Source organism: Scyliorhinus torazame, chromosome 1 (assembly GCF_047496885.1).
Source record: "Scyliorhinus torazame isolate Kashiwa2021f chromosome 1, sScyTor2.1, whole genome shotgun sequence".
NCBI classification, from domain to species: domain Eukaryota; kingdom Metazoa; phylum Chordata; class Chondrichthyes; order Carcharhiniformes; family Scyliorhinidae; genus Scyliorhinus; species Scyliorhinus torazame.
This window is the reverse complement of record NC_092707.1, coordinates 327,150,711-327,178,172: the sequence shown is the minus strand read 5'-3', so window position 1 is coordinate 327,178,172 and position 27,462 is coordinate 327,150,711. Positions and strand designations below refer to the sequence as shown.

Genomic DNA, 27,462 nt, shown 5'->3' with positions numbered 1-27,462 from the left:
CCTGCGTTCATCCTAAATCTAGTTTAGTCTAATAAATTGAGGTACCCTCAATAACGAAGCTTAGAGATTAAACTGTAAAGAAGGCTTTATTAGACTAATAACTATGCTAGAGCTAGAGATGAGAGCTGACTGTTACACAGACCATGAGGCAGCCCTTTATGTATGGCTCCCAGATGGGCGGAGCCAGAGGCGGAGTCCCCAGGGTTCCAAGCCCGGTCTTAAAGGGGACATCACCTTACATGATGATAAGGCCGTAACCGTTCATCACATGGTGTTACTCAGCACCTTCGAGCTGAGCCAATGGGAGGAGTATACGAGCATTGCTTCAGTGGTGGTGTCTCCTGCGTGTCAGAAGGCTATTGGTTCAAGTTTCACTCAAAAGACTTGATTACATAATGAAACTATAGTGCAGTCCTGAGGCAGCGCTGCATTGTTAGAGGTGCTGCCTCTTGATGAGGCATTTAAACCAAAATATTGCTATAAAGGATCCTATGTTACCCTTTGAAGAAGGGCAATGGAATACTCTTAGTGTTCTGGTCAATCTGTATCCCAAAAGCAACATTACTAAAACACATTGGGTCGTAACTTCCTCAGATTGGCAATCAGCGTAGATTGTTGCCCTGTGCTAAATTACCTTTGTGAATTTTCTTCTGTGCCTGTCTCGCCCGACTTTCAAACAAAGACAGGCAAGGTGCAGCACTATAGACCAACTCCATCAGATTGAAGGAGGACACACTCATTTTCTACAGCACTAGTTGCTGTAAACCAGGTAAGTTAAAGGTCCAGTGAAATTGACAGGCCAGGGAGAAGGCAATTGTGTAAGATAGATGGATGTGATTGAGGGAATGGGGGTCCGGAAGTCAGGGGAGGGGGTTTGAAGGTTGCTGGGGCTTTGGAGATTGGGGGAGTTGTGGGTCAGAGGTCAAGGGTCAGAGGTTTGTGAGTTGGATTGGAGGTCGAAGGGTCAGAGTTCGGGGGATCGGAGGTCAGGGGAATTCAGAGGGTGGGAGGATCGGAAGTCAGGGAGCCAGAGGTCTTGGGGGGTTCATGTCCCAGGGGGGGTCTGAGGTTGGGGAATGGGGGAGTCTTGTCAGGGAGCTAGGTGGTTGGACTTTGTGGAATGTGGGGGGAGATTGGACCTCAGGGCGGGTGGGGAGGTGGGACCTTGGGTGAGGTGTAGGTGTCCGACCTCGGGTGGGGTGCGTGCTAGGCCTTGGAGGTTGGTGGATCAGGTGGGTTGGGGGAAGGAGTCCCATGCAGGTATGGGGAATGATTTATGACATGGAAGGTCGGTTGTGAGGGGGGGGGTGTACGGGGAATACCGTGTTGGGTGGGGGTGGTTAGTCGGGGGGGGTTGGGGGAAGTCCCTTGGGGGGTCGGGGTGTGGGGGCATCCCTGGGAGTGTGTGGTGTGTGGCAGCCAGGGATTGGGGAGGATTCCTTGGTGGATGGAAAGGGGGAGTTGGTCAGAGTCTTTATAATAGTTACCAGAAGTTAGAGGATGTAGCGCACAAAGACTCCGTGAGACGAATAGAGTGAAGTCGATGAGGCTTTATTAAGCGTGTCTGTTCCCCAGCAGCCCGATAGTAAACTGGCCTGCGGGGGAAGGCACCGGCTTCTTATACTTCGCCTTCAGGGCGGAGCATGAGGTCAACGGCCAACCAGGACCCGGGATCTGTCAGCCAATGACATTAGGGCTTCCAGTCCCACATGACCCCCAATACATACTACCACATTCACCCCTTGTCAAAAATGAACCCGGCGGGGTGATGCTTCGTATGGTGGTAAGGGTTTACAGGGCTGGTCCTGGGAGGATAGAACAGTTACATGGTAGTACAGTATTGGACAGTATCGTCCTGTTACAACTATTTACAGAGGGTATAGGAAAAACAAAATGTTCATTGGACAGTCCATCTTTGTTTTACATCAACGCCACGAGTCGGTCGGGTGGTCTGGTCGTCCGTGTCGATCGCCTCGGCCCCGGCGGTGGTGGTGGTGCTTGTACCAGCGTTGTCGCCTCCGGGAGCCGCACGGTTTCAGCTGTCGGTGCAAAGGGGAGGGGGACTGATCCTCCTGGGAAGGGGACGGTCGCGGGGTGCGGCGGTGGCAGGAAGGGGGGCGGTTGGGTTGATGGTGTCGGGGGGGTGTGCGTGGTGCCGGCGGGCGCCAGATCCCGCAGGGAGACCGTGTCCTGTCGGCCGTCGGGGTACTCCACATAGGCGTACTGGGGGTTTGCGTGGAGGAGGTGAACCCTTTCGACCAATGGGTCCGCCTTATGTGCCCGCACGTGCTTTCGGAGCAGGATGGGTCCTGGGGCCGCCAGCCAGGTCGGCAGCGACGTTCTAGAGGAGGACCTCCTAGGGAAGACAAGGAGACGCTCGTGAGGCGTTTGATTAGTGCTTGTACATAATAACGACCGGATGGAATGGAGAGCGTCCGGGAGGACCTCCTCTAAGGAGTATGGGAGATTGCGAGACTTGATGAAGTGGTAAAACCGAGTGACCCCCGGGTGGCTTCACTCTATTCGTCTCACGGAGTCTTTGTGCGCTACAATTTATTAAGCATGTCTGTTCCCCAGCAGCCCGATAGTAAACTGGCCTGCGGGGGAAGGCACCGGCTTCTTATACTTCGCCTTCAGGGCGGAGCATGAGGTCAACGGCCAACCAGGACCCGGGATCTGTCAGCCAATGACATTAGGGCTTCCAGTCCCACATGACCCCCAATACATACTACCGCGGAGGAGATTTAAATTCTTCTGACTTTTCTTGAGTAACTATTGGTGTAGCCCTGGAGGAATCATGTGAAGTTTGCGATTTTCGGCAATTGCCATGCGAAACCTTACCTGTGAAGCTCTGAGCAGGGTTCTCCAGTGTATCTTTGGGATATCCTCCAATCCAACAGTGGAAAGCTCATAAATTACAGTCCATTTTCTGGCAACTATCTCATTGCTGGTGAGAGACTGCTGTTTTTGAAAGAGGCACCATTTGATTGTGTATGACACTTTCAAGAAAACTTGTCACTTAAAGGTACCTTAAAATGAAATATTTGTTATGGCCACCTGGAAAGTGGGCAGTATCTGCAGGATATGATGTTCCTGATAACAGATGACCTGAATATGGGAGATGTGGAAGTCCTTGCTGTTCACATGGGCCATTTGTGTATTATGGCCTGCATCACAACATTGATGCCATCAATGAGTTCCTAGCCTTTGGGGAAACCAGCAATAACTTTGGGCAGTCATGTTATACCAGTATTGCTATTCAATAGAACATGAGCTGAATGTATGGCTTCTGCGTTAGTTTCACACATTTATGGGCAGCAAATTAATGAATGGTCTTGAAGAATGTGGGAGAAAAGTTCAATGGAGTTCAAGTAAAAAGAGTGCTGTTTACAAGAAAAGTCTGATAATGATAAGGAAACATTGGTAGGGGAGAGGTGTTAGTTTAAAGAACATTGGAGTTCTTACAAGCAAATATTAGGATTTCATGAACTAACATAAGAACATAAGAAATGTGAGCAGGAGTAGGCCATTTGGCCCATCAAGCCTGCTCTGCCATTCAATAAGATCGTGGCTGATCCAATTGTGACCCGAACTCCATTTTTACCTGCCCCATAACCCTTGAGACCTTTGTGGATGCAAACTCTGTCTAACAAAGCCTTGAATATATTTAATGACCAAAGCCTCCTTTGTTGCTTGGGGTAGAGGATTCCAAAGACTAAGATTCCTGAGAGACCATTATTCCTTATCTTGATCTTAAATGGATGATGCCTTAATCTGCAACTGTGCCCTCTAGTTTAGTTTTCCCACGTGGGGAAATATTTCAGTATCTACCCTGTTTAGTCCCGTCAATATCTTGTATGTTTCAATTAAGGTCATCTCTCAGTCTTCAAAACGCCATCCTATGCTCAAAAGACAAACTTTTAAATCCAGGAATCAACTTAGTGAACCTTAGCTGCACTGCCTGCAGTGCAAATAAATAAGTAGACTAAAGCTGAATGCAGTACTCTATAAGTGAAATTGTTACAGCAGGACTTCCCTTTTTCTTACTTCATCGTCATAGGAATAATGGTCAATATTCCATTTGCTTCACTAATTAGTTGGTGTACCTTTTGCGTTTCCTGTACAAGGGAACCAAATGCATTCTGTAAGCCCTCTTCATTTAAATATATTCTGCTTTTTTATTTTTCCTACTAAAATGTATATCCTCACATTCTCCCACATTATACGGCAGTTGCCAAATTTGTGCCTGCTCACTTATCCTATAACTTTATCACTTTGCAGGCTCTTTGGTCGGAACTTTCCGACCATCCACACCAGTGGGATCTTCTGACCCCGCCGCCAACATACATGGGTTTCCTGACGATGAGGGGTGCATTCAACAGGAAACTCCGTTGACAATGGAGCAACCAAAAGATCCCACCGCTGGCCAACATTGGGCTGTGTCCTACCACCAAAACACATGGCAGGCTGCACGGAAAATCCCGCCCTTTGTGTCCTTGCCACAACTTGGTGCCCCATCTATCTTAGTATCGCAGCAAATTTAGCTACAGTACATATGGTCTGCTCATCCAATTTATTCATACAGATCATAATTAATTGTGGCAACAGTGTTGATCTGAAAGACATTCCGCTCGCTCCATTTTGCCATCATGAAGATGTTCCTCTCCAAGCCACTCACCACCCTGACTTGGAAATATATCCTTGTTCCTCCACTGTCGCTGTGTCAAATCACTGGAGCTCCCTGTCTAACAGCACTGTGGGTGTACCTATACCAAATGTGCTGCAGTGGTTCACGAGGGCAGCTCACCACTACCTTCTCATGGGCAATTAGGGGTGGGCTATAAATGCTGACCTTGCCAACAAAGCCCACATCCCTTGAATACATTTTTAACAACAAACCTGAACCAAGATCATTTCCCACTACTGTAATGGTTGCAAATAAACAGAGCTATCCCAACTGTTTTTCCCTTCTTCCTATCCTATTGAAATGTTAAATACAAATTCAGCATATGGATGAGAAGGATATTTTAGCATCCCATACATACTGCCTCAGATATTGTAGGCAGAGATTCTGCAGGTAGCTCTTTTAAAAGTATTTGGACAAATAATTGCATTGAAAAGTGATGAATTTGTATTATATTTACTGCAGAATCAAATTGCTCACCACTAAAATGAATGGAAGCTGTTCTGGTTCTGGTTGACGAGAATTCACAACAGGAAATTGCCCCTAATTCAGGAAGCATATCCTATGAGGCTAAGGTTAAATACGGAAGTATGCAAACAGCATTGGTTAGTGTAGTAGGAATTATCCTGAGACTCAGGTTGAGGTTGCATGGTCAGAACACTAAGGAATTGACTAATATTGCTATAAATCTGGAGTATAATCGCTCAGCCTTCTCTATAAATCAAGGATCTGCACATTTATTGTCACAATTTTTGTACAAATACCAGTTTAAGTTCCCAAATGTATGATAAAAATGTTTTATTTTACTCCACCAATTTTCACCTCATGTGTTAACTCAAGTCAAAACACAGCTTCAAAAGTGTGACTGCTGCCCTCTGCATTTCCCAAATGGCCATTGTTCATATGTGAGCAAAAAGCAGTGTGATTAAGTAAAAATTAACTGGGGATAGGCACCATTTTATTGAGAGCAATGATGTTTTGACCGAACATTCACAGAGCCCCATTTTCCAGAGAGAGTCACTGGATAGCAATTGGAAATTGTCAATTTGCCAAATTGCCAATTAAAAGCTTTTGCCAATTTGCCAAATTGCCAATTGAAAGTTTTTATCAAAGCTTTGGCAAAGAGACAACCGGACTCGAAACAATAGCTCCCTTGTCTCTCCAAGTTGTTGTCAAATCTGCTGAGATTGTCCAACATTTTCTATTTTTGAAATCCCTATTGAGATAGTTCCCGATGCTGTCCCATCTCCGGCTGCGTTTCACAGGGGCAGCCACCACGAGAATCAGCAATCCGTTCCACAGGGCTGGGTATTCATTCAAGGACTTAAGGGTAATTTTCCAACACTAATGGAACTTCCCCAGCATTATACAGGCCTCTCATTTGTGTGATAGGCAGAATGTCTTTTTGGCTTGACTGCAGCATCCTGTTAGTGCTGAATACCACTCGCGTTGCTACTACTCAGTTGGCTGGACAGCTGGTTTGTCATGCAGAGTCAGGTCAACAACAAGGGCTCAATTCCTTTGCCGGCTCAGGTATTCATGAAGGCCCCACCTTGCCTTACCTGGCCTTTCAACCTTCTCCTCTCCTGCGGTGTGGTGATCCTCAGGTTAAATCACCACAATTCAGCTCTCCCCATCAAAGACAAAAGCAGCCTATGGTCATATGGGACGATTGAGACTTTACATTTACATTGGAGAGGCGTGAACCAGCTAGCTTTACCTGTTAAATTTCTGATATACCTTTTCCTGCTGCTAAGCCAAAGAGGTGTTCTGCTATCACAAATGAATAATGGGTATATGAATTTCAATGTCAGTGTGATGTCATATATATAGGCTGCATGTCCCAAAGCGTGGTGGATTGTATCAAATGGCATGAGCCTTCCGCTGTTCGCAATGGGAAAAATACAGACTGCATTGAACCAACCTGTGTTTGCAAGACACAAAATGCAGTGTCCAACATGATTGGACAACATTTGCTCAGCAACCCTCCAAAGTATTAAAAATGGCACTCACACCCAAATTAAGATTATCAGTTGGGCTCAAAGTGGCACATTTGCGTGTACTGGAAGCTACATTTAGAATCAAGCTGTCTGGTTTAAATTTCAAACATTACATGGCAGTCAACTATCATTCACCATCAACTAGTGTATTCTCCATGGCAATGCCTCTACCAATCAGAGTCCACTTGCCAAACGATTATCATCATCTTCTCATACAGTACAAAGCTGTATTGGTGACATTGGTGTTCTTGCGATTGTCCCGAAGAGAGCAAGACGAAAAGCTTTGACAAAATTGCTTTATTCAACAATAATCCTGCAATCTGTTGTTCTGCAGACAACAGCGCTGGCTTGAGTTATTTTCAAATCTCTATCTGTGGTACATGAAAAGTTAACAGACAGGGATCAATTTGCAAGTTGGATGGAGAGAGAGCGAGAGGGAACATGCTAAGGATTTTATTTCCTCAACATCTTAGTTGCTTGTCCTATTCTGCAGAGAAAACAGGTGTTTAAAACACAAAGTGTTGGCTTGTCACCAGAGCTAGCTCTCCAACTGCTCAGACCCAAATATGGACATGGCTAGTGTATTCCAGTTATCACTATTAGATAATGGCTGAGAATTCCTTTCACAAGCAGGGCCCCATTGTCCAAGTGATTGTTCATAATAGTTTGACTAATGGTTTCCATCCAGTTGGGTACCTAGTCGATTGTTTGAACACTTTGCTAATGGGATTTGAAATGCCCACCATTCATCTATTTCAAGGCCATTGTTCCGAGTTGAATTTGCTGACAGGTGATCTCCATTTCAATTGTGTTGGAATATAAAAGGTACAGTGATGAAAATGTGCAACCATCTTTGACTGTGATCCCAAGTCACTGGAATGTGACTTCAGGGTTTTGAAAAAAATCAACCATGTGTTTTCAAACAGTAAATTCAAAAAAACTCTTTTTTTGCTACAAGGCATGATTTCACACTAGCAGCCTCCTGAGAGTGCCTCTATTTTGGGATGCCATCATGTTCATCTGACTCAACAGAATGTACTTCTTCCAGTGGCGGCCAACCCTCTCAAGTCCTTTGTCCTTCAGAACCATGTATCAGCACAATTGCTTTCCACATGACCATCAGATTTACAGACACATGGATCGATCTTACATTCAAACAGGCCTATCACAGGGCAAGGTTACACTCATCTGCCAATTACCCTCACCATAACTGCCCTGACTAAAAATCATGTTCACATTTGTAATGTCTAAACTATGAATATTCAGTATGTTCCCTATGTTGCCTAAATAGAAAGTAAAAACCTGAGGGCGGTGATTAAAAAGATCATAATTATAACAGTCGGTGTATTCTGTTCCCATTGATATGGCTCTCTGTTGCTTTACCCATGTGTTTGGCTTTCCTGGGTAAGCTGGGATAATGATGGTTGGCTGGTTATTTACCACAATCAAACTTAATGTTGTTCTAATAGAGCTGACTGGAGAATCCTACGGTCATCATGTTTGAGACCAGCACACTCAGGCTCTGGTTTGTCCCATTTAGTGCACCGGTTGGTGAATTTACACACCAAGTCATTAGAGAAGCTCTTTACCTTATTTTGCCATTTAATTACAGTAGTTTACAAATAATTGGACATCCATGTGTCTTTTCATTTTGTCCCCCTTGGTCTTGTCCTGTATCCTATCTTCTTCGATACTCTGCTATTGAAAGTACACACCTGTGTTTCTTAGACAAGCCATTTATGGGGTGGCATTTCATTATATCCCTTCCTTTCAGATTCTGCCTGAAATAATAGTGTTTATTAATTCGATCGCTCTGTCTGCTTTCATGTTGCCCATTCGCCAGTCCCTTCATCTCTCCTCCCCACATGCACACTATCATTCTCCCAATACTTGACACAGTCCATCTAATCAGGTGGTAAATGATTGACAGACCTGATAGTTTGATGATCTGAACGAAACATATGTCTCAATCATGACAGCAACAGGCCCAGGATCCTTTATCCCTGGTCTGTGCGATAGAAGGCTTGCAGCCCTTCGTCACTTTGTGTGAGGCCCTTTGACAGCAGAAGCAGCTTTTGAAAATACAAGGCCTCCAGAAGTAATTGAGAAAAAGCTGCTAACATTCCAGGAACAAACTTCAACAGCCTGCTCTTCATCCCTGTCACAAATTATTGCTCATCGATGTAGTATCCTAGTCATCTCTATTTTCAAGTGATGCCTTGTGCGTTGAGGTAAGGAAGATAGCTATCTAACACATTGAGTGGGGGGCATTTTCTAAGTAGGGTATTGTGCAATAGTGGTACACACTCATTTAGGCCATGATGGCCTGAGTATGAAGCTGTTTTTATGTTCTCACTTGCATTATTATTTTTATTTTATTTTCTACTATGGTAGACTATTATTGATAGTGCTCCATGTTGAATGCCTGAAAAAATTACAATTATGTAGTATGTTCAGGCAGAGATAACCTTCCTTTAACCAAAGTAAAATCTGGCGACAAAAAAAAATCAAAGCTTTGACTCTGTTTTTTGTGAGCTTTGTTTGTTTAAAGCAAGGCGGCATTTGACACTTTTTTTTTTCTGCTGTTTCATTTTCCTGATTCTCAGACCTCACCAATTGTCCCGTTTAATTGGCGTTTGTTTTTCTATTCTAACTGAAAACAACAAACTTCAAAAGAGTCCAAAATAAGCAAAGAATAGATTTTCTAGCTGGCTACCCTCCAGGTCTTGATACTCTTTTTAGCAGAACTACTACCAACGACCTGGCCTCTGGCCCAGGGCTCTCCCATTTTTATGTGAATAATAACAAAAAAGCATGTAGAAATGACAGTTTGAAAGAGCAGATGAATTAGCTTGGCTTCAAATTGTTATATAAACATCTGTGTTTCCAGCGAAGATGAGGTTAAAGATTGAAATGGAAAAAGGTAAGGCTTATTTTCAGTTGAGAAGTTTTGAGCAACAGCCAAAGATATTTGAGACTTTTTAAAATAGCTCAGTGGACTAATGTTATTTATGCTGCCATTTCTTTCAATGCCTGTGGCTTTTAACAACAGCAATAAGCAGTCCAAGAAGAAATAGGAGTGAATTATCACTCTCAGTTGATACTCAAATGAAATGTAATGATATTTTCTGTTTGATATGAACTAAAAGTTCCAAAACTCCCTGATTAAACTTATTAGCCTCCTCCTAAAAGTCAGTTTGATTTATTAAAAGAATGATTTGGAAATGCTTTCTTGGGTTATAGAGATTTCATAATCCCTTGCAAAGGTCTGGTAAATCTCCATTTATTTCGATTTCAAACCAATTTATGTCTTTGAGACTGACCCAGGGAATTAATGAGGTTCGTGCTGTCAGTTCTACAAATGCAAGGTCAAGTAAATCATTCTCTTCCCAACCAACTCTGGTTAATGCTGCAGTTCTGACTCCAAACAAAATGATAACAAACTCACAGATGCCTTTGAAATATGGCATCACTGACACTCTCTGCCCATCTGCTGAGGCATATTTTAAGCTCTGCTTCTCCCTATGTTGTAAACTTTGCTTTAATGGAGTCAGTAATTACTGATAAATGGAGTTTTGATGAAGTCATTGTACTGTAGGTTCACGGTTTGTGCTGATCTGCATGCTTTGAATCCTTCCCTCCCAAGTTCTAACTTAAAATGACAGTATGCAGGGCAGGCAGTAGGCCAAAGTTGCTGACTAATGTTGAACTCACACATGTCTCCTGTAACACATTGCACTTTAACACAGCTTTACATATTTTCATGACTAAAAGGCTCAGTTTTGCACTGGCAAATGCAAGGAGGCCCGGTTACTAATGGCACACAGAAAAGCAGGCTTGATAAGTGGACCAATCAAAATTTGGCCAGTTGCAGTACATTGGATAGGAACCAATGTTGTGACTAGTGTTCAATGTGGTTGATATTACGGACTGAAATAATTAAAAATAAGGGAAGAGGCATTAGAGTATGATAATTCACTCAAAAAAATATCTTTCGGAGGAGCATTTATCCTTTTGTTGCATTGCATGAAATTACCAACCTTATGGGTAACGTTTAAATATTTTCTGACTTCCACTGCATTTGCAGGTGATTCCTCTCGATTTGTGTCAAGTCTAAAGAACCATTGTTTTTGTGCCACCAATGAGATAGAATGCCACAGAACAAACAAACATTTTTAATTACTGCATTGTGCTCCAGAGCAGCTCAATCAGCTTTGATTTCTATCTTCTCTGTAAGAAGATAAATAGCACACCATTGAAACTTTATATTCAGGTTAAAACTTATATCAGATTTACTTAAAGGTAAGATACTATGCTGTAGCAGATAGAAACTCCAAATCATTGGTGTTACAAATATATGGGGGTGAGCATGGAAAATCCAGCAGGTGACCTTTCAACTGCCTACTCCTCCCAGCCTGCCATTGGATGTAGTGAGGCCCTTAAATGACCAATTAATGACCACTTAAAGGCTTCATCCCACAACCGCTTGTATTGTACCTGTGTGGGCTGGTGTCTGGCAAGGGAATGGGGAGGGCCTCATTTGAGGGCCCTCTGGATCACTGAAGGCAACCCTAAGGTCATTCTTCCCCTTAAACCCTCCCCCTTACCTGTTGAACCTAGCCTTCCATCCAACCCCCTCAACACCTCGCCGCCCTCACGATACTTCTGACACTGGACAATCTGAGCCCCTCAATACTGGGGACTGCCTGTAGTTCTAGAAATGTACATCGCCCCCAGTGGCTTTGCTGGGAATACAGTGAGGCCTTTCTTCCAATTGGCTGGCAGCTCTTTGAAGCGGAGAAAAGGGTAGAAGTCTGCCTTTAAAGCAAGTACTGCTGCTCCCAGCAGGGTGTCGAGATCGTGGCTGAGTTTCCTGACTTTTTAGCCTGGGGACTGGGACCGTAAAATTCAGTTCATTAACTATCACCCCATCATATCCCTTGATAGTTAAGTCAATAAATATAATGGAGTACATTTTTGACTGCATCACCTGAGCATAAAGTACTGCCAAAGAGAAAAACAAACTGGGTGGGGAGAATTTTAAAGCTGCGTTGGAGCAGATCTTATTTTCCTTATATAAAGTTACATCAATTATTTTGCCTATTATCTGGAAATTTACTTACATAATGATAATATTAATCTTTATTAGTGTCACAAGTAGGCTTAAGTTAACATGGCAATGAAGTTACTGTGAAAATTCCCCAGTTGCCACATTTCAGCAACTGTTCGCGTACGCCGTGTTTTGTTACCTGTGTGGTAGGTAACATGAGCTACTCAATCCTTGGCTAATGAAGAGGTCTCCTGAATCTCGATGAAGAAGACTCAAACTCATCCAGTAGTAACACAAGGTTTATTGAGTAACTATAACAATAACTGCATGAATTCTTTACTTTAACTTTGATACTAGTGACAAGGTTAACTAGATCTAACTACAGTAACTATACGTAACGCCACTCGCCATCTGAACTACTCTGCTATTGCCCTGGCCACAGTGCACCCCCGAGAGAGCCAGAGACCCAATGTGGTTGCCTTTTATACCCCTGTTGGTCTGGCCCTCTAGTGATCATGTGGTGTTACTGATTACACATTAACCCCTTATGTACATGCACATACTGAGATCACTACATCCCCCTTTTTTTCGTGTTACATATTTTCTGTATGTTGTAAAGAAAATTGAACAAACATAATGGATGCAGTTTGCAAATGCATCACATAAAATCAATTAGTTAGTCCGTCAAATATAAATACATTTAATCTCTAAGGTTTTTTCACTTGCGTGAAATAGGTAGACAAATGATGTTATGTACAAGTTGTGATGATCTTGATGATTATACAAAGCCAATTAATATTTATGAGTCCAATCTTCATAAAAAATATTTTCCAACCTTTATGAATTTTTTCGGTTGAGTTGCTTTCGTCTTCTGTTGTTGAAGTGGTGATGTTGATGTTGTTATTTCTTTGTGAACATCGTCAGTGTTCTTGTGTTTAATCGACCATCAAGCCATCATGAGGTGTTCGAATGGTCGAATCACTTTGTTGTCTGATTTAGACTTTTTTTTCTCTATACTTGTGGTAGCGATTCTGTGTTCCACCATTGTCTGACTTGGACTTTTTTCTGTGCTTGCGGTATTGATCTAGCGTGTCATCTGCCTTGAAAGCTGGCGTGCTTGCTTGTTCTGGAGTAGATGTGAATTTGTGAGATTCTTTGTCATGCCTTGGCATGTTTGTAGTCTTGTCATTGTTTTGCAGTGTGCTGTGGCATTGCCCTTCATGTTTCATTGTTGTTTCTGTCAATTCTGTGTTTCTTGTTTTCGTTGTCATTCTTGTTGTTATTGTTTTTGTCATGCTTGTTGTTTCTGTTTTTTTGTTTTCGCTGTGGTTCTTGTTGTTTTTCTTGTCGTGCTTGTTGTTTCTGTTTTTGTTGTTTTCGTCGCTGTTCTTCTCATTTTTCTTGTTGTGCTTGTTGTTTCTGTTATGCTTCTTGTTGGCTTTATTGTTCTTGTTGCGCTGCATGTTGTTTTCGTTGTTGCTGTTGTTGATCTTGTTTCTGCTGTGCATCTTGCAGTGTTTGTTCTTGTTGCGCTCAATGAGTGTTCCGTGTGGATAATTTGAGTCATTGTCACAGTTATTGGTGTCAGTGTCCGTTGTGGTATCTGTTACATTGAGCGTTTCTTCGTGTGAATTGTGAGAATGATCTGATGTTGCATTGATGTTGGTGACATCAGTCATTTGTGGTGGATTTGATTCCTATTCCTCTTCTTTGCTTCCTTGGTACTCCTCTTCTAGAGTCATTTCTGGTTCACTTGAAACATCATTGATTTCTTTGTGCTCCTCTTCTGGAGTTGTTTCTGGTTCATTTGAATCACCTTTGGTTTCTTGGTGCTTCGCTTCTGGAGTCAAAATCTTCACAATATCATTTTCTTGTTGGTCTTGGTGCTCCTCTTCTGGAGTCAAAATCTTCAAGATTTCTATTGACGTGGTCTCTCTGGACTCTTGGTGCTCCTATTCTGGAGTCAAAACCTTCAAGATTTCAATTGATGTGGTCTCTCTGGACTCATGAGTAGCCCTCCTCTGTGCTTCTGTACAGACGAGCTGAGATCTGTCAGTCTCGCTGTGATCCTGTGCATCCTGTATGGAAATTGTGATTTCTTCGTCACTTGTCTCACATACAGTGGGTAGACATTCAGTGTCTTCTTGTTGGTTAAATGAGCCAGGTAGACTTTCATAGTCTTTTTCTGGTGGCTCAAATAAACTGGGTAAACCGTCTTCTTGTTGGTTAAATGAGCTGGGTTCTGGTGGCTCAAATAAGCTGGGTAGACTGTCATAGTCTTTTTGTTGTTCACGTGAGCTTGGTAGACGTTCGTAGTCTGCTGCTGGTTACGCAGATAAGGTGGATAGACCTTCATAGTCTTGTTCATGCATGGCGTTCGCTATGGAGTGTTTGCTTGCTTCCATTTTTGAGTCTGTCACCAAGCTGTCTGTGGAGGCTTGCATCGCTCTCTTTGTGGAGGCTTGTGTCGCTCTCTCTGTGGAGTCTTTCATTGCTCTATCTGTGGAGTATTTCATCGCTCTCTCTGTGGAGTCCTCCATCGTTCTCTCTTTGGAGTCTTTCATCGCTCTCTCTGTGGAGTCTGTCATCGCTCTCTCTGTGGAGTCGTGCAGTGTTCTCGCTGTAGAGTCGATCTGTGCTCTCTGTGTGGCGGCGTCTTCTTCTTGGGTATTACTGTCATCCAATGTATCAACAATCTGCCATGGCATTATGGTATTGGATTCATCTACCATGAGAAGAGTCGTGTTGAGCGTTTCAACCATGTTGCTGATGCAATGATCATCAATTCTGAAAATCTCATCCATGTCTGAGCAGTAGTCTTCAATGAACAAATCATCTCTTTTTGTTTCGGATTTGTCATTATTCTTTCTATGTCCAATGAAGAAATCATCTTCTGAGTAGTATTCTTCAATGAACAAATCACTGTGCTCTCCCCTTTGGGTGGTGCAAACTGCTTGTGCCAGGGTGCTGCGGAGGTTATTTCTAACTGCTGGTGTAAGTTTGGGCATTGTTCCGTCTTTTGATGTAAGAAAATTTGGTTTTGCAGCATTAAATGTCTTTTTGTTCATTTTCGTGCATTTCCCTTTTAAGTGGGTGTTGTCCGGGTCCTCTGACATCATGACGCTCATGACATCATGCGTAGGAATCGATCACGAATGCGCAATTCGAGTTTCCTTTACTGTGCGCTCTTTTCGCAACTGCGCATGCACGGCTTCTCGAGTGTACTTTGCCGTTTTCCTTCTTTTTGAGAAGTGCGCATGTGCGTACTGGCCGGAACACTCTCGCTCAAGATGGCTGCCGATCAAAAAGTGCTGCTGCATCGAGTGAGATCCTGCCTCTGCCTCATGGTGAGTGTTCATGCCATTTTTACCGATTTTTATTTTCTTGATACTGATTCTGTGTTCGTAAAGACTCACAGTATTTATTTTGTTTTTGTTCATAAGCAAGGCATTTTTGTATAGCAGTTTCTAGAGTTAGATACTTATCGTGTGAAGGTTCTTCCTTCAAATTTTTGTCAGATAGTCCAGAAATTAATTGATCCATTATCATAGTGTCTCTGAAATCAGCATAATCACAGCCTTGTAGTATTAACTTGAGATTTGTGATAAAATCAGTGATGGGCCCTCCGTTTCTCTGGCATTTACGACAAGAGTTAAATCTTTCCAGCATCTCTCCAGGCTGACTCTTACAGTATTCATCACATTTTTTGAGTATTACTTCTATTTTGGTGTTGTTTTCACCTTCTAAGTAATTAAAGCAATTATAGATTTCTCTAGCTTCATGCCCACCTGTTGAGAGTAGTACTGCTATTTTTGTTGCGTCAGAGACTGTGCTCAAATCATTAGCTGCGATAAATATTTGGAATATCTGTTCAAATCTTTTCCAGTTATAACTTAAATTACCGATTGTTTCCAGCTGCCCTAGAGAGCCAATGAGTCCCATAGTTAGTCGTCGAGGATCCATTTGCTGCAAGGTCTTCCACAGTCGAATATCCAGTCTGAATTTTCTTCTCTTTTTGTCTAACATAATCTAAGTAGTTCTGTTAAAGCCAACAAACCTGGTACCATGTTTTGTTACCTGTGTGGTAGGTAACATGTGCTACTCAATCCTTGGCTAATGAAGAGGTCTTCTGAATCTCGATGAAGAAAACTCAAACTCATCCAGTAGTAACACAAGGTTTATTGAGTAACTATAACAATAATTGCATGAGTTCTTTACTTTAACTTTGATACTAGTGATAAGGTTAACAAGATCTAACTACAGTAACTATACGTAACTCCACTCGCCATCTGAACTACTCTGCTATTGCCCTGGTCACAGTGCACCCCCGAGAGAGCCAGAGACCCAATGTGGTTGCCTTTTATACCCCTGTTGGTCTGGCCCTCTAGTGATCATGTGGTGCTACTGATTACACATTAACCCCTTGTGTACATGCACATATAGAGATCACTACACACCAAGGGAGAATTCAGAATGTCCAATTTACCTAACAAGCATGTCATTTGGGAGGAAACCAGAGCACCCGGAGGAAACCCACACAGACAATGGGAGAATGTGCAGACATACATAAACACTTGACGGTAATGGAAACTTATGTCTGTAGATAACAATTGGTGTTAATGGATTAATAGGATTATTAACAACAACAGCATGCGTTTATACAGTGCTGCCTTTCTTCCAATTGGCTGGCAGCTCTTTGAAGCAGAGAAAAAGGTAGAAGTCTGCCTTTAAAGCAAGTACTGCTGCTCCCAGCAGGGTGTCGAGATCGTGGCTGAGTTTCCTGACTTTTTAGCCTGGGGACTGGGACCGTAAAATTCAGTTCATTAACTATCACCCCATCATATCCCTTGATAGTTAAGTCAATAAATATAATGCAGTACATTTTTGTCAGCATCACCTGAGCATAAAGTACTGCCAAAGGGAAAAACAAACCGGGTGAGGAGAATTTTAAAGCTGTGTTGGAGCAGATCTGATTTTCCTCATATTAAGTTAAATTAATTATTTTGCCTATTATCTGGAAATTTATTTACATAATGATAATAATAATCTTTATTAGTGTCACAAGTAAGCTTACTTTAACACGGCAATGAAGTTACTGTGAAAATTCCCCAGTCGCCACATTTCAGCGCATGTTCGCGTACACCGAGGGAGAATTCAGAATGTCCAATTCACCTAACAAGCACGTCTTCCGGGACTTGTGGGAGCACCCGGAGGAAACCCACGCAAACAAGGGGAGAATGTGCAGACATACATAAACACTTGCCAGTAATGGAAACTTATGTCTGCAGCCAACAATTGGTGTTTATGGATTAATACGATTATTAACAACAACAGCATGCGTTTATATAGCAACTGTAATGCAGATAAACATCTCAAGGCACTTTACAAAGGCACAATCAGACAGAAGTGAATGCCAAGACAGCGAAGAAGATGTTAGGCATTGTGAATAAAGGTTTTAAAGGATCATTTTAAGGAATAATTAATTCTGAAGGTGTTGCTGAGCTGGAGGAAGTTACAAAAAATATATGTACAAGGAGCAGGAGTAGGCCATTCAGCCCCTCGAGTCTGCTCCACCATTTATGAAGATCATGGGTGATCTGAAAGTAACCTCAAATCTTCACTTTGCCTTCTCTTGATAACTTGTTATCCTCTTGCTTATCAAGAATCTATTCATCTCTGTCTTAAAAATATTCAAAGACTCTGCTTCCACCATCTTTTCTGGAAGAGAGTTCCAAAGACTGATGACCCTTGGGGAGAAAACAAATTCACCTATTCTCCATTTTAATTGGGGGAGCCCTTATTGTTAAACAGTAGCTCCTGGTACCAGATTCTCCCAGAAGGGGAAACATCCTCTCCACATCCGCCTTGTCAAGACCCCTCAGGATCATATGTGTTTCAATCAAATTGTCTTTTTTTTCAATCAAATCGCCTCTAAACTCAGATGGATATAAACCTAGCCTATCCAACCTTTCCTCATAAGACAACCCACCCATTTCAGGTATTAGTCTGGTAAATCTTCTCTGAACTGCTTCCAATGCATTTACATATTTCCTTAAGTAAGGTGATCAGTACTGTCTCCAGTACTCTAATGTGGTCTCACTAGTGCCCTGTGCAATTGAAGCATAACCTCCCTACCTTTGGAGTCAGTTCTCCTCGTAATAAATGATAACATTTTATTAGTTTTCCAAATTACTTGCTGCATCTGCATACCAGCCTTTTGTGATTCTTGCACTAGGACACCCAGATCCCTCTACACTTCAGAGTTCTTTAACTTCTCACGACTTAGATAATATGCTTCTTTTTTATTCATCCTGCCAAAATAGACAATATCAAATTTCCTAATGTATACCTCATTTGTTAAATCTTTGCTCACTCACTTAACCTATCTTTGTATTTTTCTAGCCCACCTATATCCTTTTCATAACTTACTTTCCTATCTATCTTTGTGTCATCAGCTAATCTGGCAACAATCCCTTCATCCAAGTCATATAGAAAAAATGTTGTATTCCCAGGACCGGTCTCTGTGGCACACGATTTGTTACATCTTGCTAACCTGTAAAAGATCCATTTATGTATACTCTCTGCTTCCTGTTGGTCATCTAATCTTCCGTCATATCAATATTTTATCCTCTAAACCATAAGCTTTTATTTTCTCCAATAACCTTTGGCGTGGCACTCTATGAAATCTGGAAATCTAAGTGCAGTACTTCAATGCCTTTATCCACAACACAGTTACTTCCTCAACAAACTCCAATAAGTTGGTTAAACATGTCCCTTTCATAAAACAGAGAAATGTGGCCACATCAGGATTTTAAGGGATGACAATTTTAAATTGAATTGGGTTTAGGAGCCAATGTTGACCAGCAAACACAGGGGTTATGGATGTCTAGGGCTTGATATAGGATAGGATATAGTTAGCATTGTTTTTAAGGAAGTTGGAAGATTGAAGGCCAGGTAGGAAAGAAATGGAAGCTGATAAAGACATAGAGGAGAGTTTCAGTCATAGACCAGCTGAGGTTTGGGTGGATGGGGTGATGCTATGGGGATTAGTGGTGTTTGTGATAGCAAGGATAGTAAACCCAGTTTAGGGCTGAATATTATGCTGAGGTTAATAATATTGAGATTCAGCCTGAGAAAATGGTCAGCCCTTTGGGACTAGGAACTTGTTTTGTGACTCTTTTCTGAACAACCACTAACAGTTGAACAGCTCTTTTGTGTCTCGATGATTATGATTGGACACAATATTCATGGTGTAATCTGCCCAGAGAACTTTAGTTCAATTATGACTTCTGTCATCTACCCTACTGTTTTGGCTATGTAGTTCAACATTAAGTAGCCAATCATTTTGTGCCCCAGATCGCTTTCAGTTTCATCATATCTCAAGCCCAGTCATGATATAAATGGGTTGCCTCTTTTTCCTTCCAATGTGCAAAACTTTACACCTTTCCCAATTCAATTTTATTTGCCATATTTCTGCCTACTTTCAGATTTCCACATTACACCAGAGACTAGACTGCAAGAGTACTTCACTGGTTGAAAAACATTTATGGATGTGCAGTGGGTGTGAAAGACACCACATAAATGCAAGCCCTCTTTCTTTTTGCCAACAAATGTTGTATTACCCGCGTTGCTTCCTCAGTATCAAGATGTACCGCGGCAGTTTTACATATAATAATAATCTTTATCGTCACAAGAAGGCTTACATTAACACTGCAATGACGTTATTGTGAAAAGCCCCTAGTCGCCACACTTCGGGGCCTGTTCGGGTACACAGAGGGGGAATTCAGAATTACCTAACAGCACTTCTTTCGGGACTTGTGGGAGGAAACCAGAGCACCCGGAGGAAATCCATGCAGATACGGGGAGAACATGTAGTCTCCGCACAGACAGTGACCCAAGCTGGGAATCGAACCTGGGACCCTGGAGCTGTGAAGCAACAGTGCTAACCACTGTGCTACCGTGCCACCCCAGTCACAGAAGAAGAAACCGTTCTGGTTACGAGTGTGCAATATCCATTGTTCAATTCACATTTATTCCGTGCACTAAAATAATGTAAATAAAAAGTACATTTTATTTCTCTCTCGCTCCCCCCCCATACATGCACACACACCTCAGACATATGCTGGACATTCTGCTTCTGTCACACACACACACACACACACACAATCTGTTGGTTGATTCACTGATCAACATCGGTGTCGAAAGTTGCAAATCAAGCACAGCACTTTTTCAGGCCTGTAGATATTTTTATTGTTTAAATATTAAATGAGGAAAAAAAACTGGATAGATTTGAAGCACATTTGCAGACTTTGGTCAGATTAAAGGTCAAGGAGCTCCGCTGTGGTAAATAATCTCTGGAGATCCTGAAAAGACCTGCCTTCATTTGGCCCATGGTGCTGCAGTGCACTGGGATTAGATGAATTGCTCAGTGTTATAAACTGTGGCTTTGCTTTCTTCACACTATCATATTCCATACAGCAGCTGTTCTGTCCTTTTCATCATCCAGACATTATTAGCTGTGGGAAATAAAAATCTCATTAGAAATGATTTGAGCTTCTTAAAATTGCTTCAAAATCAACCTTGTGTTTTATTATGACAGCTTCAACATGCAACCACTTTGTAGAGCAGATGGTGGGAGAACTTTTATTTAAATTCTGGCAGGTGAATCAGATTCTACAAATGAACACTAGCAAGAACAACAACTGGCATCTATATAGTGCTATAAAACCTGTAGTAACATGTCACAAGACACTTTACAGGAGTGTAAGCAGAAAAAATTGATACTGAGCCAATGATTGAGTCGTTAGGACAGGTGACCAAAAGTTTGGTCACAGAGTTAAGGTTTAAGGAGGGCCTTCCATGCAATCTGCTTCTTGCTCCTTGATCATTCGCGCTGTCGGGACCAACTGAGTGCTGTCTAGAATACCTCCACATGTTTCTTGGATTTACAATATCACTGAGTGTCAGGCACAGCCAGAGACTCAAACCCCACAATGCACCAGGCAATCTCGTCCCTGATTGTGTCAGCTGCACCCAGGCACCACACACTCTGCTGCCCGTCATACCCAGATGTCCTATTTATAAACCATGTCAGTCCCATCCCAAAGCCCTAACCTCACCTTCTCCCATTAGAAAGTCCAACTAACTGGGTATAAAAACAGCTGAAGGTAACACCAAATTAAATATTTAAAATTCACAGCTAGAGAGGCCCATTTTTTAAATAGGTCTTCTCAAATCTGGTAACTTTGGATTTCAACTGGCTGTCCTAAAAGTAGCACCAAGATGGAAACAGCTTTAACATGGCAGTGGGCAGTTGCAGAAACAACTGCTTGAAGCATTGTAATTCTCACCTCATAAAGCACAATATGAGCAAACCAGGTTATGTTCACACTTCTGTAGAGTGATGGGGTAAATATACAATCCAGACTGAGTAAACGATACATAGACAATAAAAGGAGTCTGATGACAGAAAACCCATAAGGCACCTATTCTATATTGGGAATTTGATCAAGAGTTAAATGCAATGAGCCGAACATTTAAAGCATGTTCTGTGCAAGTGTAGCAAATTGAATTGTCAAGCAAAAAAAATCTTGATTTATAATGATTAGAGTCTCTAATGTGTCTATGGGAAAGACAATTGAGCGATTCCAAACATTCAAGGACTCTTCCTCACACCACATTCAGAAAAGTTCAAAGGTCAGTGGTAGTACCCATTCCCCTTGGCACCTCATAAATTTCAATTGAAAATGATTACAAGGAGGAAGGCTAAATGGCTCTTTGAGTCCAATCAAGAGAGTTTTATTATCCAGGCTGCAAGTCAGGTGTACCTGGTACACAAACATTTCCACAACCCACTTAAATTACAGGGCTTTTCATTTCATTCAGAAAATATTGCAAATCAGATACTTTTAAAACAATAGTAACAGTGGCATCAAATTGTGCAACATTGAAACCCTCCAAATACTAACCGGGGACACTTAAACTGAATCGTACCCTCGTTCTTTTATACTGATGCCAGCATGATTCAGTCATTAAATTTGTTTTAAGTTTAATTTAGTCAGTTGATTAAGAAAAAAAAAAAAAAGTGCAGGAACTAAATTCAGGCTCGGAACTTTAACTATGGCATGGTTGTTTTAAAGGTATAGGCACCTTAGGGTCTAATGGGCAGCATGTGTGCGCTCATTCTGTGCTGTAAATACATCACCTGCCATATTTGTTATCAGTACCTGGGGATATATGAAGCTGAAAGTTAGCATGCTCTGCTTACTTTCGTAGTTTTGAATTTAACTGTTGGCTGTGAACATTCTTCGCCAAATAATTGGGCTCATGCCAACCCAGTACCAAATGAGCAATGCCCACGGTGAAAAATGCCCCAAAATGAGGGCTAAATTGCAGTCACTCTGAGAATACAGAGGGCTTCTGTGAGGGAATGATGCTGAAGTTGATAGTGTTGGAAGCAGTAGTGATGTGAATATCTCTTTCCTGTAAGTATTGGATAGTAATCATTTTCAGATATATCCACGGGCGGCATGGTAGCACAGTGGTTAGCACTGTTGCTTCACAGCACCAGGGTCCCAGGTTCGATTCCCGGCTTGGGTCCCTGTCTGTGCGGAGTCTGCACCTTCTCCCTGTATCTGCATGGGTGTCCTCCGGGTGCTCCAGTTTCCTCCTACACGTCCCGAAAGACATGCTGTTAGGTAACTTAGGCATTCTGAATTCTCCCTCCGTGTACCCGAACAAGCACCAAAATGTGGCGACTAGGGGCCTTCTCAAAAAGCCTGATGCCTTAGCTCCATTCAGCAATGAAATAATCTCACCAAACCGAAAAGTAATTAACTCCCCAAGGAATCTCCTTATTCAAAACAAAATTGCATTAACCCAAGCTTTTTACAATGGTTAATTGCACTTCTATCGACTAAAAGCTTTGTCTTTCAAACCAAGATTCTTTTGAAACATGACTTCAGCAGTCAAACACACAGCAGTTTTCTCTCCAAGCCCAGGCTTTTAAGCCTTACTTCACCAAATACTTATCATGCAATATAGCTGAAATTCCTACACTCATTGCAATATGTACACTCAGAGTACAGGATTTATTACTCAATATGTACACTCAGAGTACAGGATTTAGCTCAGTTGGTTGGTTTGTGATGCAGAGTAAAGCCAACAGCACAGGTTCAATTCCTGTACCTGCTGAGGTATTGCTTGAGTATTTGACATATCAAAAATTAAGCATCTGTGATGTGTATAGCCATTATTTTCTTGTTACAGTACACATGAGGTTACACTAACTGATTTTGTTAAAGAACTAACCAGTTTAACAATAGACAGTAGGACAAGACAGATGAAAGACTTGATTTTAACACTTCTGTGCCTGACTAGAATGCAGGGAAGGGGGGGAGGGGGGTAGTTGGATTGAAAAACAGCAGTGATCCCCTCCACTGGACCATTTTTACAGGCATGTTTGGTGCAGCGTATGAGGTCCTCAGTGTTGGCAGGCAATAACCTGAATAAATATTCAATATTCAGGACCAATAACATCATTTGAACCCTGACATGAATTTAATAACAAATTTTTAATGCCAAGTGTGGGCGACATCAAGGTAAATTGGCACCAAGGAGGAGCAGTCCCAGAAGAGAATCGATCAACTAAGTTATTTTAATTGTTTAAAGGTTTTATTGTGGGTCAGGTAGAGGATGAGTGCACCTTGCGGCCTTATGAGGATGTCTGGGGCCTCCCCGGCCCCACAGGCTTCCATTTCTCCCCTCCCCCCACAACTGCATCAATTTGGTTCGCTAACTCTCTTACCACCCGCCAACACCACAGTGTTCTTACCTGATTGCTGATATTGTTCCCACAGGGCCCTGCTGGTAATCTCTTGCCATCAAAAATATCGTTCCCACTACCTGGCCAGATACCGGTTCTCACAGGATTGGATTGGTGAATCGCCTGGAATGAGGCCTGGGATTTAAAATGGTTTGATTTGTGCTCCACTGCCATCAGGTGAGCCTGCCGCTTGACCTGCTGGACCATGTCATACTCTGAGTAAAAATCAGTGTCAAAGAGTTGTTGGTAAAGCTCAGGGAGGCCTTGATATGCAAATATTTATCATTACTATTGTTCATAGAATTTACATAGAATTTACAGTGCAGAAGGAGGCCATTTTGGCCCATCGAGTCTGCACCGGCTCTTGGAAAGAGCACCCTACCCAAGGTCAACACCTCTGCCCTATCCCCATAACCCCATAACCCAGTAACCCCACCCAACACTAAGGGCAATTTATCATGGCCCATCCAACTAACCTGCACCTCTTTGGACTGTGGGAGGAAACCGGAGCACCCGAAGGAAACCCACGCACACACGGGGAGGATGTGCAGACTCCGCACAGACAGTGATCCAAGCCGGAATCGAACCTGGGACCCTGGAGCTGTGAAGCAATTGTGCTATCCACAATGCTACCGTGCTGCCCAATGAAGGAAAGTTCACAGATTAACTGCAGTGTTTCCGACAATATTTGTTTCCCAGACAGGGCCCAAATAATTCATTTCAGATCTTAGTTTGATTTACAATTCTATTTGAATTAAAGAGATGCGTTACTAATTTGAAATGAAAAAACTTGCATTTATTGAACACCTTTCATCACCACCACAGGATGTCCCAAAGTACCTTTGCGGTGTTGTTACTTTGTAATTTTAGAAACAAGACAGTTAATTTTCACACAGCAATCGCCCATGTACAAACTGCAATGAGGTGATGACCAGATAATTAGTCCTTCTGATGTTAATTAAACATAGACAAAGAATCCCTACAGTGCAGAAGGAGGTCATTCGGCCCATTGAGTCTGCACTGACCCTCTGAAAGAGCAATCCACCCAGGTCCACTCCTCCACTCCATAACCCCATCATTAAGGGGCAATTTTGCGTGGTCGATCCACCTAACCTGCACATCTTTGGACTGTGGGAGGAAACCTGAGAACATGGAGAAAACTCACGCAGACACGGGGGAGAACATGCAAACGCCACACAGACAGTCACCAAAGGCTGGAATCGAAGCCGGGTCCCTGGCGCAATGAGGCAGAAATGCTAATCACTGTGCCACCGTGCTTCCATGAGGGATGAACATTAGCCAGGACACCAATGATAACTCCCCTGCTCTTCTTTGAAATAGTCCAGTGGAATCTTTCTTTTATGTCCACCTGAGGGGGCCGTCAGAGTCTTGGTTTAATGTTTCATCCAAAAGATGGTACCTCTGACAAAGTAGGGCTCCCTCAGTACAAAATCAAGGGGTTTCCACCTTGATTTTTGTGCCTAAATCCTGGATTGGGAGTTGAACAACCTTCTGACTTAGAGGCAAGATTGCCGCCAACAGAGCCGCAGTTAGTTCCTTCGCTATGAAACTATTGCCCAGATTTTAGTCTTTCCTTGTGTGAATAGGGGGTGGGGTGGTTGCAAAATCTACCCAATACCATTAGTGAGAGGTTCACACTATATTGATGGTCGGAATTCATTTCACTACATTTGGTTTGATGTCTCCACATTTTGAGCACTGGTCGGCAGCTCAGCGAGGGTGAAAAATTAAACGGAGCACATGCCTGTGATAATAGGTTGGATGAGAGGGTTGGATTGATTGTGGGCCAAGGGGGGGGGGGGGGGGGGGCGGTGGGCAGGGGTGATGACAGTGTGTATTAATGAAGGAGTGACGGATTATCAACAAGGAGCCAGGAGACCATTGAAGGTCATCCTGAATTCCAAATAGAAATCTGCCAAAACAAAATGTACTCTTGCCAGTTTTGCTTTCAGTGATCCCTTTGAGCATTGTTGATTGTAGCCTGTTAGGTACAATGGACAAGTATGATCTTGAGCAAATACTGACATGAAGGCTGCTGCTCGATCATAAGTACATCATTTAACTCTGAGTTGCGTGGCATAATGAGGTTCCTGCTTGTTTTCAGTGGCAGTACTGTCTGCCAAATCAGGGGGCCCAGAAGGAAATTCAGTCTGAATAATTTTTTCCCAATTTTATTGTCATCATTGTCTTGGTTGCGCTTAAGACTTGAATCTAGCAGCAATGAATAGAAGCAACCAAATTGTAAAATAGAATCATCGAATCTCTACAGTGCAGAAGGAGGCCATTTGGCCCATCAAGTCTGTACCAACCCTTCGAATGTGCACTCTACTCATGTCCACCCCACCCTATCTCCATAACCCTGTAACCTAACCTGCATGTCGCTGGACACTAGGGGGCAATTTAGCAGGGCCAATCCACCAAACCGGCTCAACTTTGGACTGTGGGGGGAAACCGGAGCACCTGGAGGAAACCCACGGAGAATCTGGGAGAATGTACAAACTCCGCACAGGCAGTAACCCAAGGCCGGAATTGAACCCGGGCCCCTGGCGCAGTGAGGCAGTAGTGCTAACCACTGTACCACCATGCCACCCCATGTTCCAAGTTGTTACCAGTGAGGTCCACATGAGGTCAGGAATGTTGTGTATCTAATTTGACATTGAATTTTTGCTTCAGAGACACAATTGGTATTTGTTATTGTTCGAGAAAGAATAATGACATCTGTATAGTGCTCTAAAAGGTATTAACCCCACGAGACCCATGGAGACAACCCAATTGAACTCCCTTTGGGGATCGTGCAAATATGAGTTTCCCGGCTGAAGGGGGAAGGCCTAACAGCGGGTCTTGTTAACGCCCATCGATAAAAGCCAGCCAGGAAGTGATCCGGCAACTTCGGATGGTCCCAGCTGGGACGAGGTGTACCCCTGCTGCTTTGCGGCTTTGCTTTGGCTTGTTGAGTAAACCTTCTGTTTAAATCCTTCTCGGGACTCCAGTGATTGTAAATATAAATCAACTGCTTGTTTTTGCTTTTATTTTGTTATTTTATTTATTGTTAACAAATTTGTTCCAAAGTTTATAACTCAAGACACAGTTTGCTAGTGTTTATTCTGCTTTCGAATAGGGTTGATGTGAGGGCATGTTATATAACCTGGAAGGCAAAATACGGTGACTAAAGTTTCTGTTCGACCCCTGGGATCACTACAATTACCTCGACATTGTGCAGGCAAAGGCACACTCTGGTTCATAGGGAGCTCAGGGCAGGAGTGCTTTATGCTGCTGAACACAAACAAATATTTGAGATAACATTCAAAGTATTACATGCTATTTTTTCCCACAGGTGTTTATGACAAAGACATTTCAGAGCAATAAAATCCAGAAATGAAAGGAACGACTAGACCATCAGATAGCCGACTCAGAGACTTGACAGTACCCAGATACCTCTGCAGGCCGCACCCCCGTCTCAGAATTTGAACCTGAACCCACAAAAATGCGACCAAGATATCTTAGCAATGGATTTGTCTTGTGCCTTGCTGGTGACTAAACTGTGTTATGCCATTTCTATAGAAGACACCAATTAAAAATGTTTGTCTGGAGAATTTGAACTTCCCCTTGTTACTAAGTAAATTATTCAAGATGGTTATTTTTGAACTTCCTAAAGATGACGATGTTCCTGACAATGTCAAAATGAGAAATACTCTGCATTTATTATCAAAATTGAAAAGATATATTTGGCCACTTTTGAGGGTTGATCTAATGCTTTGTCAAATTACATCCACCTAGATTAAATGTTCTGACCATAACTCACCTCAATTTTAAGATACAACACACAGCATAGAATAAATACAGCACAGAAGGGGGTCAGTCAGTCCATCTTGCCCTTGCCGAC

At 42.5% G+C, this 27,462-nt stretch overlaps 1 long non-coding RNA gene across 1 annotated transcript; it reads left to right on the top strand.

The window, feature by feature from the left end:
• Positions 1-8,705: 8,705 nt before the first annotated feature.
• On the top strand, positions 8,706-27,172 carry LOC140394484 (uncharacterized). The gene is made up of 3 exons (XR_011936041.1): positions 8,706-8,915; positions 23,593-23,735; positions 26,914-27,172. It is a non-coding gene; the product is annotated as an uncharacterized lncRNA (long non-coding RNA).
• Positions 27,173-27,462: the final 290 nt, after the last annotated feature.